Source organism: Pinus tabuliformis, chromosome 6 (assembly GCF_031772625.1).
Source record: "Pinus tabuliformis cultivar Carrire ecotype Pingquan chromosome 6, CPIR1, whole genome shotgun sequence".
Lineage (NCBI taxonomy): Eukaryota > Viridiplantae > Streptophyta > Pinopsida > Pinales > Pinaceae > Pinus > Pinus tabuliformis.
In genome coordinates this window covers 426,387,300-426,402,988 of record NC_142292.1, presented here as the reverse complement: position 1 = coordinate 426,402,988, position 15,689 = coordinate 426,387,300, and the positions used below count along the sequence as shown (strand labels likewise).

The window sequence follows — 15,689 nt, the reverse complement described above, 5'->3', positions numbered from 1 at the left end:
AATAATTCAACATTTAAAGTCAATCTCTCCAGACTTTAACTATATTAATATTTAAAAAAAAATATAGTATTAAAATTAAAGTTCTTTCATGATGTTTTCTATGAAGGGACATAGATTCCTTTTAGCGAAAATTATCTAGGACATTATTTCAAATATTTAATTTACTATTGAAGTATTTGTGTGAAACCAGATTTCTCCACGTTTCTTGCTTTGGTGTCCATAGTATTTTGTAGTCCTAACTACGGTTATGGAAGGGGTTATTAACCCTTTTATTATTATTATTGCTTTGTCTAGAGGTCTAATTATCAAAAGTCTAGAGGTCTAATTATTAATGAATTGAACAAGAATAATTCAACACTTAAAGTCAATCTCTCCATAATTTAATTATATTATTATTTTAAAAAATAGTATTAAAAATAAAGTTCTTTCATGATGTTTTCTATGAAGGGACATAGATTCCTTTTAGCGAAAATTATCTAGGACATTATTTCAAATATTTACTTTACTATTGAAGATTTGTGTGAAACCAAATTTCTCCATGTTTCTTTCTTCGAAGTCCATGGCTATACAATTTTGAAGATTATATTTTTAAAACTTGTGATAAAAACTGTTGAGAAATGGCAACAAGAAATTCCAATTTAATTTGTCCTTGAATTAATTTGTGAATTAAAATTGAATTCTATTCTCATAGAAATTTGTAAATAGTTAATTAAGTTTAATTGACTTAATTAACTTAGTAATTTCGAGTTAGAAGTCTTTCTGTAGTCATGTATGTGTGATCCCTAATTTTTAGGGGTCCAAGATGAGTTTATTTGAGTTGTAATTAGATAACTCAGTTTGACCAAGTTATGGTCAGTTAAACTAATTCTAACTGTTGGAGAATCTAGTAGGGGTCTAGTGGTGAGTTGGTGCAGTGGTGCATCCTGAGTGCTACTCCAGCTAATTGGAGATTCACTCAAGCGAAACTCATGCATGTTAGTTCAGAGAAAGACCCAATTGAGACTAGAGTGTAGGGACAATGTACTATCAGTTGTATGAGTTTCTGAGTTGTACATATCATGCATGCAATCGGTTATGGACCTAATTTTGGATTGCGCAGTTTTGGAAGAAGGATTCCCAATTAAATATGGGTTGATCCTCTTAGGAATTGCGCAAGGAAATAGGGGCTTCGCAAGTGGCATAATTGGCTAAGTGTTGGCTAGAGCGGGCTTGTGAGGTAGAGAGTTGATCATACTTGTGCATGTATTGTTCTAGTGAGAACACGCATTGTATTTTCTTCTCATATTTCTGATTAATGCAATATTGATAGTTGGGGTTTTGAGCACTTGCTTTCCCCAGAGAAATATTGTGTTATGTGTGATTGATATTCTTCCTCTTGCTGATTATTGTTTTCATCAATCATTATTGGCTTCTATTGATAAAAGTAGAGTAGATTCTTGTCTTGTGCTTCAGAAAATTACATTAGCTATTGAATCTACAAAAAATCTACATGGTATCAGAGCTAAAGACAGTATAGAAGAGGAGATTTTGAGTTTGTTGTGCAGGTGAAATTCGAATTTGCAATTCATACTTCAGAGTCGGCAAATGGCTTTCTACGGTTTGAGACTTGAGTATGCCTTGGAAGGAAGCTCGAATTACATAGTCTGGAAGGACAGGATGGAAGTAGTGTTGGAAGACAATGGCCTCAAGGAATTCATTGATCAAGACATTCCTAAGCCTCCAGCATCGGATGTTAATGATCTGGCCGAATGGAGAAAGTGTGTGGCAAAGGCGAGGCAGATTATTCTTGAGGGAGTTTGAGACCACATTGTCTCGAGTCTCCATGGCAAGGAAACTCCGTATGCTATGTGGAAGGAATTGACGGACCTGTTTCAGAATAACAGTGACCATAGGAAGTTGGCACTGAAGGACAAACTCAGAAAGATCAAGATGGAGAAGGGCAACTCAATTCTGAAATACTTGACCAAGTTCACTCATTGTCGAGATGAGCTTGGAAGTGTTGGGATTACTGTTGCCGAGGATGATATGGTGAGCCTAGCTCTTCTAGGACTCCCTAAGAGTTGGCACAGTTATTAAGACTCTGTGAATGGAAGGGAGAAGCTGCCAGATTGGGAATGACTGTGGTCAGATTTGGTACAGGAAGAGATTCGGAGGAGCACCAAGGATGGATCCTCATCAAAGACTGATGATGAGGAAAATTGTGCCTTAGCGTGTAAGGCAAAGAAAGGGAAGTGGAAGGTGTCCCATTCCAAATCGGATTCTTGTCATGGAGGCAAGAAGAAGGATATGTCGAAAGTCCAGTGCTTTCATTGTCACGAGCAGGGACATTTTGGTACAAATTGTCTGCTCAAGAAGTTCAAGGAGAAGTCCTCAGGAGGAGTGACAGGTGAGGCTCTTGCCTCAAAATTCGAATTGCACTTTACCCTCATCGCATGCATGGCGTCATCGATGATTGGTAGTGTATGGTACCTAGACAGTGGAACTTCTTTCCACATGACTAGTAACAAGGAGCTCTTTAGTGACTTGGAGGGGAAGGATCTCCAGATGCATATCGAGATGGGTGATGACGAGAGGTATAGTGCTATCGGGTTGGGTACAATTACCTTTCAGAGGGAGTAGGGTGCTCTCCTCACTGTGCAAGATGTTATGTATGTTCCTGGTTTGAAGAAGAACTTGGTATCTGTTGCCATGTTGGAGGATAGAGGCTATGATGTGATCTTTAGTAAGGGAAAGGCGTTCCTTCGTCACATAGCCACGGGATAGGTAAAGAGGATAGGGATTTGGGTGAAGAATCTCTACAAGTTGGAGGTAGAAGATTGTGCTTCCTTGAGCACGAAAGCAGAGAAGGTGCAAAGCTGAGACATTGGTGAGTTGTGGCATAGGCGGTTGGGTCACTTGCATCATGGCACTTTGAAAATCATGTAGCAAATTTCTACCGGTCTTCCCAAAGGTACACTAGAGCAAGTTGACACATGCAAAGGGTGTACTTTGGGAAAATTCACCAAAGCTTCCTTTCATGACAAAGACAGTCAAGCACAAGCGATCCTTGATCGAGTCCATTCAGATGTGTGTGGACCGTTCTCGACAGCATCCATGGCCAAGCACATGTATTATGTTATATTTGTTGACGATTTTTCTCATAAATGTTGGATCTTTTTCATGTAGAAGAAATATCAAACTTTTGCAAAGTTTTGTGAATTTAAAGCATTGGTCGAGAAAGATACTGGAAGAAAGGTTAAAGCTCTCAGGAGTGATAACGGTGGAGAGTATGTGTCAAATGAGTTTAAAAACTTCTGTGCGACAAAAGGGATTAAATGGGAGTTGACAACACCCCATAACCCACAACATAATGGGGTGGCTGAAAGGAAGAATATAAGCATTGTAGGGGCAACACGGGTGATGTTGCATGATCAGGGCCTACCACTACACTTGTGGGCCGAGGCATGCAACACAACTGTTTATTTGTAGAACAGAAGCCCTCATCAGATTCTTGGGATGAGTACACCAGAGGAGGCTTTCTCAGGGAAGAGACCAGATGTGGGTCACTTCAGGATTTTTGGGTCATCAGTATATTGCCATGTGACCAAAGATGCACGGAAGAAGCTTGAGCTGACAACAAAGTTGGGGATATTTGTGGGGTACACTGATACACCTCAAAACTATTGGGTGTACCTGCCGACCAGCAGGATGACAGTGGTTCATAGGGATGTCAAATTCAATGAAGAGAAGGCCATGAGATGTTCCCTTGAGAGGGAGATTCAGCTACATGCGGTTGAGGAGCTTTTAGCTCCTAAGGAGGAGCCTCAGGTTGATGTGGAGCGAGAGTGGAGACATCCACTCAGGAAGAGTCTTCAAGAGATAGGAGAAAGCGCACCAGAGAGGTTCACAGGTTATTGTAGGATGCGAGAGAGAATGTGGGATCACCCACATCACAGTGCAGACAGAGGAGGTCACCCGAGAGGTACACTGGATGCATGGATCTTATGAGCGGATGTGTTAAGACAAAGCCATCTTCTTTTAAGGAGGCAATGGAGCAACCGGTTTGGGTTGATGCCATGGTTGAGGAGTATGACTCCATTATCAGGAACAGTGTTTGGGATGTGGTCCCAAGACCGACAAACAAGTCAGTGGCGAGTTCCCGATGGCTTTACAAGGTAAGAAAGCAACGGATGGTAGTGTGGAGAAACATAAGGCCAGGTTTGTGGCCCGAGACTTTTCTCAAGTAGAGGGGATTGACTATGATGAGACTTTTGCTCTTGTTGCAAGGTACTCATCAATCAGATCCCTTTTGGCACTATCAATGTAGATGGGTTGGAAGATACATCAGATGGATATAAAGACATCCTTCCTTAACGGCAAGATTGAGGAAGAGGTGTTTATTGAGCAACCTGAAGGTTTTGAGACCTTTGACCGAGAGTCACATGTGTGCCGACAGAAATGAGCATTGTATGGGTTGAAGCAAGCACCCCATGCTTGGTACACCAGGATCGATAGCTACTTCACCGGGTTGGGCTTCACCAAAAGTGAAGCGGATGCGAACCTGTACCATATTGTGGTGGAAGGTAAATTGTTGATTATTGTTTTATATGTTGACGATTTGATTCTGATAGGTGATAATAGTTGATCAAGTCTTGCAAAGAGGATCTTGCAAGAGAGTTTGAAATGAAGGACTTGGGGCTCATGCACTACTTTTTGGGCATGGAAGTATGGCAAGGTGATGGGGAACTTTTTGTCTCTCAGGGAAAGTATGCCAACGAGATACTGAAAAGGTTCCACATGGAGAGTAGTAAACCCATGGAGACTCCTCTAGCAGGTAACTGGAGGAAGGAGGATGCTACTTCGGGTGAAGTAGTGGAAGCTACTGTTTACAGGCAACTTGTGGGTTCACTCATGTATTTGGTGAACACACGACCAAACATGTGCTATGCAGTTAACCAACTTAGTCAAGCGATGGTTAGGCCTACCAAGCTATATTGGAAGGCGACCAAGCATGTGTTGAGATACCTCAGAGGCACTACTCAGTATGGATTGTGGTACAGACGGACAGAGGGAGTGAAGCTTCAAGGCTTCATCGATGCAGATTGGGCAGGGAGTCCATCCGACAGGAAGAGCACATCAGGAGGGATCTTTAGTATTGGGTCAATAGTTGTTTCTTGGTACAACAGGAAACAAAGATTGGTTGCACTCAGTTCAACAGAGGCAGAGTACATGGCTGCAAGTCAAGCAGTATGTAGGGCCATCTGGCGGAGGAAGATTCTGGTTGGTTTTTTTGGTCAGTAGATGGATCCAACTGTGATTTACTGTTATAATCAGAGCTGTATCAAACTCTCTGAAAACCCAGTTTTTCATGATCAGTCCAAGCATATTGATATCAAATATCATCGTCTTCGAGATTGTGTATTGAGGTGGATTATGTTCTTGGAGTACATTCCCACAGAGGAGCAAGATGCTGACATTTTGACAAAGGCATTGTCAAGATGTAAATTCGAGTTTCACAGAGATAGGATTGGGGTAGTTGATAATCCCTTTCTTGTTGAGAGGGAGTGTTGAGAAATGGCAACAAGAAATTCCAGTTTAATTTGTCCTTGAATTAAATTGTGAATTAAAATCGAATTCTATTCTCATAACAACTTGTAAATAGTTAATTAAGTTTAATTAATTTAATTAACTTAGAATTTTCGAGTTGGAAGTCTTTTTTTAGTCATGTATGTGTGATCCCTAAATTTTAGGGGTCCAAGATGAGTTTATTTGAGTTGTAATTAGATAACTCAGTTTGATTGAGTTATGGTCAGTTAAACTAGTTCTAACTGTTGGAGGAACTAGTAGAGGTCTAGTAGTGAGTTGGTGCACTAATGCATCCTCAGTGCTACTTCAGCTAACTGAAGATTCACTCAAGAGAAACTCATGCACGTCAATTCAGAGAAAGACCCAACTGAGACCAGAGTGCAGTGACAATGTACTATCGGTTGTATGATTTTCTGAGTTGTACAGATCATGCATGCAATAAGTTATGGACCTAAGTTTGCATTGCATAGTTTTGGAAGAAGGATTTCCCAATTAAATATGGGTTGATACTCTTAGGAATTCTGCAAAGAAATAGGGGCTTGGCAAGTAGCAGAATTGGCTAAGTGTTGGCTAAAGCGGGCTTGTGAAGCAAAGAGTTGATCATACTTATGCAGGGATTGTTATAGTGAGAACAAGCATTGTATTTTCCTCTCAGATTTTTGATTAATGCAATATAGATAGTCGAGGTTTTGAGCGGTTTCTTTCCCCAGAGAAATATTGTGTTATGTGCGTTGATATTCTTCCTCTTGCTGATTATTGTTTTCATCAATCATTATTGGTTTCCGATGTTGAAAGTAGAGTATATTCTTGTCTTGTGTTTTAGAAAATTATATGAGCTGTTGAATCTACAGAAAATCTACAAATACTAATTAATAAAATTAAATAATAATTAGTTTGATTTCTTCAAATTTATCCACTATTTAATTTATATTTCCACTGCATTTTTTAAAACATGGTTGTAATATACTGCCCTTGAGTTGTATAAAATTTTTACAGATTAATTGGAAAATTCCATGATGGCTAATTGAATGTTAAATGCAGCCATTGGACTCTTAATCATCTAACAGTGTCCGCCCATGTTTACTGATTGAGGTGATTACACGTTACGATGAGAATCAAGTGTACCCAAGTCGGTTGCAGTTTCTGACGCGGCAAGTCTCTCTCGACATCATTCTTATTGTGCGGCTGAATTAAAAGTCTACTGGTATATATATAAGTTTAAATGTTAACCTAAATAAGTTTCTATTTTAAGATACATTTATCATAGATTAAAGTAGTGGCATAATATATACAAGTTTGTTATTGATTTTAAATACCAAGGTTTTATAAACATAAACATTATATAAGTTAATATAATGGACTGTATCGACCCTATCGACCTGTGGATAATAAGCCGAGATGCACGTCGACCCCCTTTCTTTTGTCTAGTTCGAGGAATGAATATCCGTTGGCGTCTGGCAGTGATAAGATATGCCATGATGAATGGAGGAACGATGAGAAGTATTTATTTAAGCTTAGAATCTACCTACCCGGAGCCGGATCAGGGTTTCTCTATATCCCTAACAATGATCACACTGAAATAAAGCAAGATTGAACTCCTTTAAATCAAAAGGCATATGCTCCACTGAAATGAAATTGCGAGAAAAGATACAAGCCACCTTTATCGCTGTTTTGAAAGCATAAATACAAGAGTAGTTTGTAGTTTAAAATCTCGACAAAACTATATAATTTGTATATATATATATATATATATGTATGTATATACATATTTTAAATAATTAATTGCACCAGGGATTCTTTTAAGATGTATTCCCTTCAAACTTTGTCCATCAGGCGCCATCAACTGAACACGTTACTACTATTATTAAACATCGTATATCTCAAATTTTTACCTAAAGTTTGTTTTTCTTTTAATTTAGATATAAATTTGGGTAATATTGTAAAATTTAAGTTGTTTAAGATTTAGTTTCCTAAAAATCGATGGAACTGTAATGGTTAATTTAATTGACCCTGTCTCGAATTTTGATTGGGGTCGGAATGCAAATATTGCATTTCTTATAATCATAATGGCTTCATTTGAACAACGTCCTCAACCTCGGATTACAATTATTAACCCAAATGATATTTATTCAGGGGATTTCTTGGCTACGTCAAAAGATTCGTGGACGATGGGGAGCCTTTGAAATTTTAAAGAAGTGAGTGGTCAAAGCATAAGCAGGGCATAGTGCAGTATACTTGAAGGGTGAGAAAGAAAATCTTTGGGTTGAAGAATTTGAGCATGAAAATGAAAAGGATGAGGAAATTATTGTTGAAATTCCATAGGAGAAAATAATTGCTTTCTCGAGAAGAGATGGAAGGATTAGACTCTTCATTCGTTGGGCACCCTAACTTCTGATTTAAGATAGTTTCAAAGCCGTGAACCTGAGTTTGATTACTTAAGGAGTTTGGAGATAGGAGAAAAGATAAATAAATTCAGGTGGTTCCAGGCACGAAAATCTGTTGAGTGTCTACAGGTCATGTGAATGAGTACATGACGGGATATGTAATCTAAGGTGCAGACGTTTCTGAACAATTACGATATAAAAAAAAAATCTGTCACAAATGCATGAGGATTTATTCTGGCAAGCAAATTCCGGGTATTATGAATATTAATACAACTTTTCTTATTGTCACCATTATAACTTGGAACTATTACCTCTCAAACTAGCAAGGGGCCTAAAAGGGACTCCTAAAGGGAAAACTACTAGGTCAAGGGCAACAATGGAGACTTAGCCCACTATCACCTTAGCTAAGACTCCCTACTCTTTACGGACTTTCACCGATGGGAGGAGACCTGGTATATGGAAGTCACTTGTGAAAGATGAATCAACCAATGGATGTGAAGTGACCTTAATGACCCTTTTCCTAGAAGGGGGGTAAGAATGGAGCTTACTTGATCTTCAAGCAAGATACAAAGATTTCTAGGATAAGAAAGTGAGGATTTAAGGGCTAGGTTAGAGGAATATGCCTTGTAAAGGAGTTTCCCAATTCCTAAAATCCTTATTGAACTTGGCTTCCCAAATGGTTCTTGAAGAATTGACCTTTCAAAGGTATGGGACCACACGGGACCAAGTGGACCCAGCCTAGGTTAAGGAGAGAGAATCTAGCAACCAATGATGTTCTTAACCCAGACAAGGAAGGGGAAAGGATCAAAACAAGAATTTCCAATTAAAAGTGTCAAATTGATCCTATGAGGTGCTAGCCTAGGGAATACTAGGGCAAAGTTTGATCTCAGAGCTAGGGCTTGGGTTATCTCACAACTCCACCGTCGGAATGGTTTCAAATTTGGAGGAGGCCTTGAGGACACACCAGCGCAGTAGAGGCTAGGAGATTGAACTTTTTCTATGGCTATTTCGTCGGGAAAGTGATGTCGTAGGTGACCCAACTTGGATAGACCCTAATGAGAAAGATAAGAGGTGGAGAAAAATATTCTTTGAGTGATCACATATTGGTAGACGAGTACCAAATCCCTTGGGGATAATGGAGTCTAGGAGAATGATGAGAAAGGATTTCGTATTTCGGTCAAGGAGGCCTTAAGGACTACTTCGATTGATCTTTAGGGAAAAAGAAGTGACCTCAAAGATTTTATAATTCACTTTGCAAAACGAGATGGCTTATCAAGATAAATTCACTAGTAGAATTATCCCTAGGAGATTTCGTTCAACATACATGGCCCATACATTGAGAGATGCTATATAGAAACAATAATTCCACAATTTTGCAATCATGCAATGTAGCAATTAGCCCTAGTATAGCGAAAATCCCATTCAATGCATATGACAAAAGTAAAACAAGAATAGAATTAAATGTGTGTACTTACATGTAATAGAACGCATCCAACCATCGACAATTTGACAATAAATAAGATAATCTAATCCAAACATCAAAATTCATCCCTTCTCCAATTCATCCTCCAAGAAAAAGTGTGAAATTTGTGAGAGAGAAGAATGATCCAATCAAAAGTGATGATACAAATGAATTCATGTCTCTCCTATTTATATAGTCATTAGGAGTTCAAGTTACCTAATTTGAGCGTACATTAGCCCATCAACTAAAATAATGTGTAAATAATTGTTTATTGGTAACAAGCACACCAAACTAGCTCACAAATAAACTTATAAGGCTCCCAAGAGGTCGAATGATCAATAATGCATGTCGTTGGCCTCTCTAAGAGGTCTGATGAAATCCATAAGTGCCAAAATGTTGAGTTGGACTTCCAAAAGTAATGGACAAGGGGTTGGCCCCTTGTTCTCCACATAATAGACCTGTGGTTCTCCTAATGGTTGTGTGGGCACACAAGTGACCTTATGGGTCTCCAAGTAAGTTGAAGATGTCTATAGATCATTTGTAAGGGCTCATATGGTGGTGTAAGTGATGCCACATCATCCTACAAGTCTTGGGTCATCTGCCAAGTGCATGGTACATCTGTGGGGCTGGCTGGGCAAAGGTAGACTAGGTGCATCTTCCTCGTCCAATAGGTGAATCTCTAGCAATCTTTGAGAATCTCTGGGGATCCATGGAGTGTTGTCTATGTTATGGAGCCCCATGGCTCTCAACACATACCCTACATGTGCCAATGTAGTCCTCTGGAGGGTTAGGACCCCATATAGGGAGACCAAACCCAAAATGGAGACCATATACAATCCTGTATAAGATCCAATGTCTCCCCTAGACTTCTAGTACAACAAGTCATCAAGGAAATTGAGTGAAGGAGCTAACAAACCATGGATGCCATGTGCTAATGTTTCCAAACTCCAAATGGGGTTCACCAGGTATTCCATTTGGTGGTTTCTACTTCTAAAGGGGATAATATGTCCAAGGTAAATCCTTTAAAAGGTGGTGACATGTGATAAAGAGATGAGTGGAATAGGGAATAAGAAGGGATAGCCCTGGGTCACATTCTAAGGTACAAGGGTAGCTAATAAAATGGAAGCCCACACTTGGGTATATAATGTATAGGAGGGAGAAATCATGGTACATGAGGTGCCCCGACCTTGATTGTTCCACCCTTCTTTATGTGCCTTTTGCCTTTTATGATTTTCCTTTAATTAACTGCTCGGGGCTCAAGGGGTAAGAGCATGATGTGTGAGATATAGCAGTGGATACCTCTCAGCGTCTGCATCTTGGTGCATCTTAGCTTCTCTTTTTAGTACATCTTCCGATGCTCAGAAGTGCCCTGGTACATCATGGAAAGTGTATCCCACATCTGTTTGGATGTTCCTTTGGCTGCTATGTGTGGTACAATGTGATCCTGAACACCATCAAGGATCAACTTTTTTGCCCACGCCATCTCCTTTCTGTACTCCTTCAGTTGATCTGCATCCGTGGGAACTTCCACCATTGCATCTATATATGTCTTCAGGCCGTATTCATCTAGAAGGAAGGACATCCTTGCCTTCCAGATGACATAGTTGGAGGCACCATCTGTGAAAATTCCTAATCCTCAAGGAACCCCTACTGCAAAAAATCTGAATCTACTTCACCTACTTGATTTTTTAAATTACATTCATCAAGTTATCCTTCTGAATACTGAAGCAAATTACTTCTGCAGCCTACACTAATTAAATATTTGATCTCATGAAACAAAAAATAGAGCAAAGAACAAGATACATAGGACACACTTATTTTTGGACACAATAGTCCTCGGAAAAACCCAATGCGGGAAAGCCAGTGCAGTATCTCTGAGGGTTTTATTATTATGTAGGAGAAATACCTGAATACAAATCTAGGATGCTCATCCAGCAATCCTTTACAAAGGAAATACTGGCTGAAAATCTGAGTGAGTTTTACTTCACTTCACCCGGCAGAATTCTGGTTGTTTGGCACAAGACTGGCTAACCTCGTCTATTTCTGCATCACCTCTATTGCCCTCTGCGTTAACTTTCCCTGTTGTTCTGGCAGTTCCGACTGTTTTCGATAGTTTCGACTTCTACCCTTTGTGTCAACTTTCTTGGTTGTTCTAGCAGTTCCTGGAAGTTCCAGCTGTTCTCGGTAGTTTCGGCTTCTGCCCTCTGCATCAGCTTTCCTAGCTTTTCTGGCAATTCTGGCTATTCCTGGGAGTTTCAGCTTCTGCGTGACAAACAACTTTTCTGCTCTGCTGTCTCTCTCCGCCTCTCTGTCTGTATTCTCTAGAAAGTCCTCCCAGATTCTCACTGCCCCTCTGCTGCAAAATGAACACTTAATTCAAAATCCTTAGCAACCCCTCCCTGAGGAATCAAATTCTAGATCAATTTGTTCTCTCTGTGTGTATTTCCAAATGAACCCCAAGCCTCCATTTTATACTTTTCCTGTTGAGTCTTCAATGGTTGAGATTAAGTCTCTAATCAACGACTAGGATTAAAACATGACTTGGTTCGCCTTGTAGATCATTCTCACTCATATTTTGATTAATACCCATTAATATTTTAATTTTCCTATGTTTATACTTAGGAACCCCATTAAAAATATTAATTATTTTAATAAAATACAATCCAGGTGGAATTTCACCAAACAGTTTCTGGGTTCTTTAGAACTCATGTGCCTTAGCCTCTCCACCAATTTTCAAGTCTAGAGCACTTCCGATGCTACGAAAACCTAACACTCCCTCTTAGCGAGGAAAGTGCTCTAGCAATTATGTCCACTTGCATGTTGCTGTGTTTCTGAAGCATCACCTTTCTGCACTGTGGCTGCCACCAACACTGTGTTGTTGCTGCTACTGTATCGCTTCCCATGACATTGCCACTACCACTGCGCATTTGTACTACAACTCTCTCTCAAATGCTGCATATGCTATGCTGCTAGCACTGCCACTGCTAACACTGCATTCGTATTGCAACTAAGTCGCTGAGAGAAGCAATTGAAAAACATCCAAAATTAGCTGACCTTAACTGTGTTCAGCATAATATAATGAATGTTGGAATCTAACTGCTGCTGATTCTGATCCTCTAAATCTTTTGTGTTGCTGCTGACTCATGCACTGCTGCTAACCTTGCTCTGCACTGATCAGTGTCTGGTCCCTAGCTACTACATCTGTCCTCTAAACACTCCGCTGCATTATCTGACATTAAGTCCATCTCGCTACTGCTGAATCTTGGGTTCCCATAGAAAGTAATTGATCCAAGAGGTGGACTCCTCAAGGATCCTACCCACATGTAGTCCCCCCAACTACAACTCAATATTGCCCCATCTCCCGCCTGGAGATGCGTGGGCACTCATGGCATACTCATCCTCGTCAATCTTTGTTGAAGCAGCCTTGGGATCATGTTTCTCATCTTTTTCCTTTTTCTTCAAAGGACACTGGGATGCATAGTGGCCCAACTTGCCACAAATAAAACATTTCACCTTCGAAATGTCCTTCTTCCGCGTAGGCTTTTGCTATCCCTTCGATGCCAAAGATGCATTCTCCTCTTCCTCCTTCATCTTTGAGCTACTCCCACTGCTGCCACTAAGGTTGACCTTCACATCTTCTCCCATGAAGGTAGTTTTTCTCTGCTCAATATGCTTTGGATGAAAAATTGCCATCCATCGAGACTCCATCCAGGGCTATCGTCACCATCGTGGTTGGCTAAGGAGTGGACCCCACTGCAGCAAACTGGTCTCTAGTGTCCTGAAGACGATGAAGATAGAGGTTCACCCCTTCTCCTTACTGCATCAAACTCCGCTGCAACTTCTACTCCAGATACATCTTCCGTTTTTGGAAGAGCCTTCATACAAAGAAGACAAGGCTTCCCACATCTCTCAGGCTGTATCCTTGCCCTGCAAGTGTGAGACCACATGCTCTCGAACTCCATCAAGAATGAGCCTCTTTGCCTTCCCCTGCTCAACCTTGTGCTTCTTCTTTTGATCGTTGTCAGCCAGAACAGCTACAACACTTGTGACGTAGGCCTCGAGATCATATTCCTCCAGAACAACTAATATTCTAGTCTTCCATGTGACATAGTTGGAGGCCCCGTCCAACTTGTCCTAATCTCTAAGCCTATGCGATGCCATCTCACCCAATTGTTGAATTGACTCCTCTAGTCACTGCTTAGCACTACTCTGCTGCTCAACAAGTGATAAATTCGAACTTTCTGGCGGAAAGTTCTCTGAGGAGAAAATTCCCCTTCTACATGTCTTTGTTCTTTTCTAGCGGATTTCTGCCCCGGCATAAATTGCGTCCTTAAGACAATGCGCTGAGGCTCTGCGTCACTCCCTATGCCTTTTCAAGTTCACGAACTGGAAATCTTACCTCTCTGTCGTCTCACTTAGAGAAAGATTTCTCAGATTTGATTCCCAGCGAGGACTGCGCAATCCCTTAAAGGGGATTCGAATTGCTGCCAAGTCCATCGTTCAACCTCACTGCTCAGCACTGGATTTGCTCTTCTTGTTTCAAAATCAACCCTCTAATACCATGTGAAAATTCCTAATCCTCAAGGAACCCCTACTGCAGCGAATCTGAATCTACTTCACCTACTTGATTTTTAAATTACATTCATCAACTTATTCTTATGAATACTGAAGCAAATTACTTCTGAAACCTACACTAATTAAATATTTGATCTCATGAAACAAAAAATAGAGCAAAGGACAAGATACATAGGACACACTTATTTTTGGACACAATAGTCCTTGGAAAAACCCAATTCGGGAAAATCGTTGTAACAACTCTGAGGGTTTTAATATTATGCAAGAGAAATATCTGAATACAAATCTAGGGTGCTCATCTAGCAATCATTTACAAAGAAAAATTGGCGGAAAATATGAGTGAGTTTTACCTCACTTCACCTGGCAGAATTCTGGTTGTTCCGACACAAGACTGGCTAACCTTGACTATTTCTGCATCACCTCGTTTGCCCTCTGCGTTAACTTTCTTGGTTGTTCCATTAGTTTTCGGCAGTTCTAGCTGTTCCCGGTTGTTCTGGCTTCTGCCCTATGCGTTAGCTTTCCTGGGTGTTCTCGTAGTTCCGGCTGTTCCCGGCAGATCCAGCTTCTGCCTCTCCGTCAGCGTTCCTAGTTGTTTCAGCAGTTCCCGACAGTTCTGGCTATTATCGGCTTCTGCCCTCTACGTCAGCTTTTCCAGTTGTTCTGGCAGTTCCAGCTTCTGCTCTCTACGTCAGCTTTCCCAGCTGTTTCGACTCCTGCGTGATAGGCAACTTTTTCGCTCTGCTAGCTCTCTCCGCCTCTCTATCTGTGTTCTCCCGAAATTCTTTCTCTCGGATTCTCACTACCCCTCTGCTGCAGAATGATCACTTAATTCAAAATCCGTAACAAACCCTGCCGTAGGAATCAAATTCTAGAACAATTCGTTCTCTCCGTGTGTATTTCCAAATGAATCCCAAGTCTTTATTTTATACTTTTACTATTGAGTCTTCAACGACCGAGATTAAGTCTCTAATCAACAGCTAAGATTAAAACATGACTTGATCTGCCTTCTAGATCATTCTCACCCATATTTTGATTAATACCCATTAAAATTTTAATTTTCCTAAGTTTATACTTAGGAACCCCATTAATAAAATTAACTATTTTAATAAAATACAATCCGGGCGGAATTTCACCAAACTGTTTCTGGGTTCTTTAGAACTCATGTGCCTTAGCCTCTCCACCAATTTTCAAGCCTAGAGCACTTCTGATGCTACCAAAAACTAACATTATCCAGCCTGTCATGATCTCAAAGTCCAACAGTGGCCATCTCAAACAATGTCAAAAATCTCCTCTTCCCTTCTGCTTAGCTGCTGCTAGGCTATTCACACTCCCTTATGGAGTGAGAAACTCTACTCACAATGGCTGTTGATCTGCAAGTGAAATCGAACTTCTTGAGACTAGAAGTTCCCTCAGTGTGTGCTTTTCTTCCACCCGACGCTAGTTCTACTCTAGTAAACTGCTACAAATCTATTGCGTCCAGCTAGAGATCTACTCTGCGAAAAATACTGGTTGCTCCCTCTGCCTCTGGAATCCCTAGATCTAGAGAGATTGAATTTTTTTGTCCATCTTAGAAAAATCAATTCTCCTCAGGAAATTCGATCTCTTGGCCAAGGTGACTACGCTACCTTTGGAGTTTTGATTAGCTGCCCCTCAATGAGCAATGAAACTCCCTCTTCCTTTGCTACTGAGCTCTCCGGCTGATC

General features: G+C 40.4%; 1 long non-coding RNA gene across 1 annotated transcript in view; it reads left to right on the top strand.

Moving 5' to 3' along the window:
* Positions 1-6,627: 6,627 nt before the first annotated feature.
* Positions 6,628-15,689, top strand: part of LOC149259124 (uncharacterized) — a 146,222-nt gene continuing 137,160 nt past the window's right edge. Inside the window, exon 1 of the long non-coding RNA XR_016246773.1 lies at positions 6,628-6,769. This is a non-coding gene — a long non-coding RNA (uncharacterized LOC149259124). The remainder of the gene's footprint in view (positions 6,770-15,689) is intronic.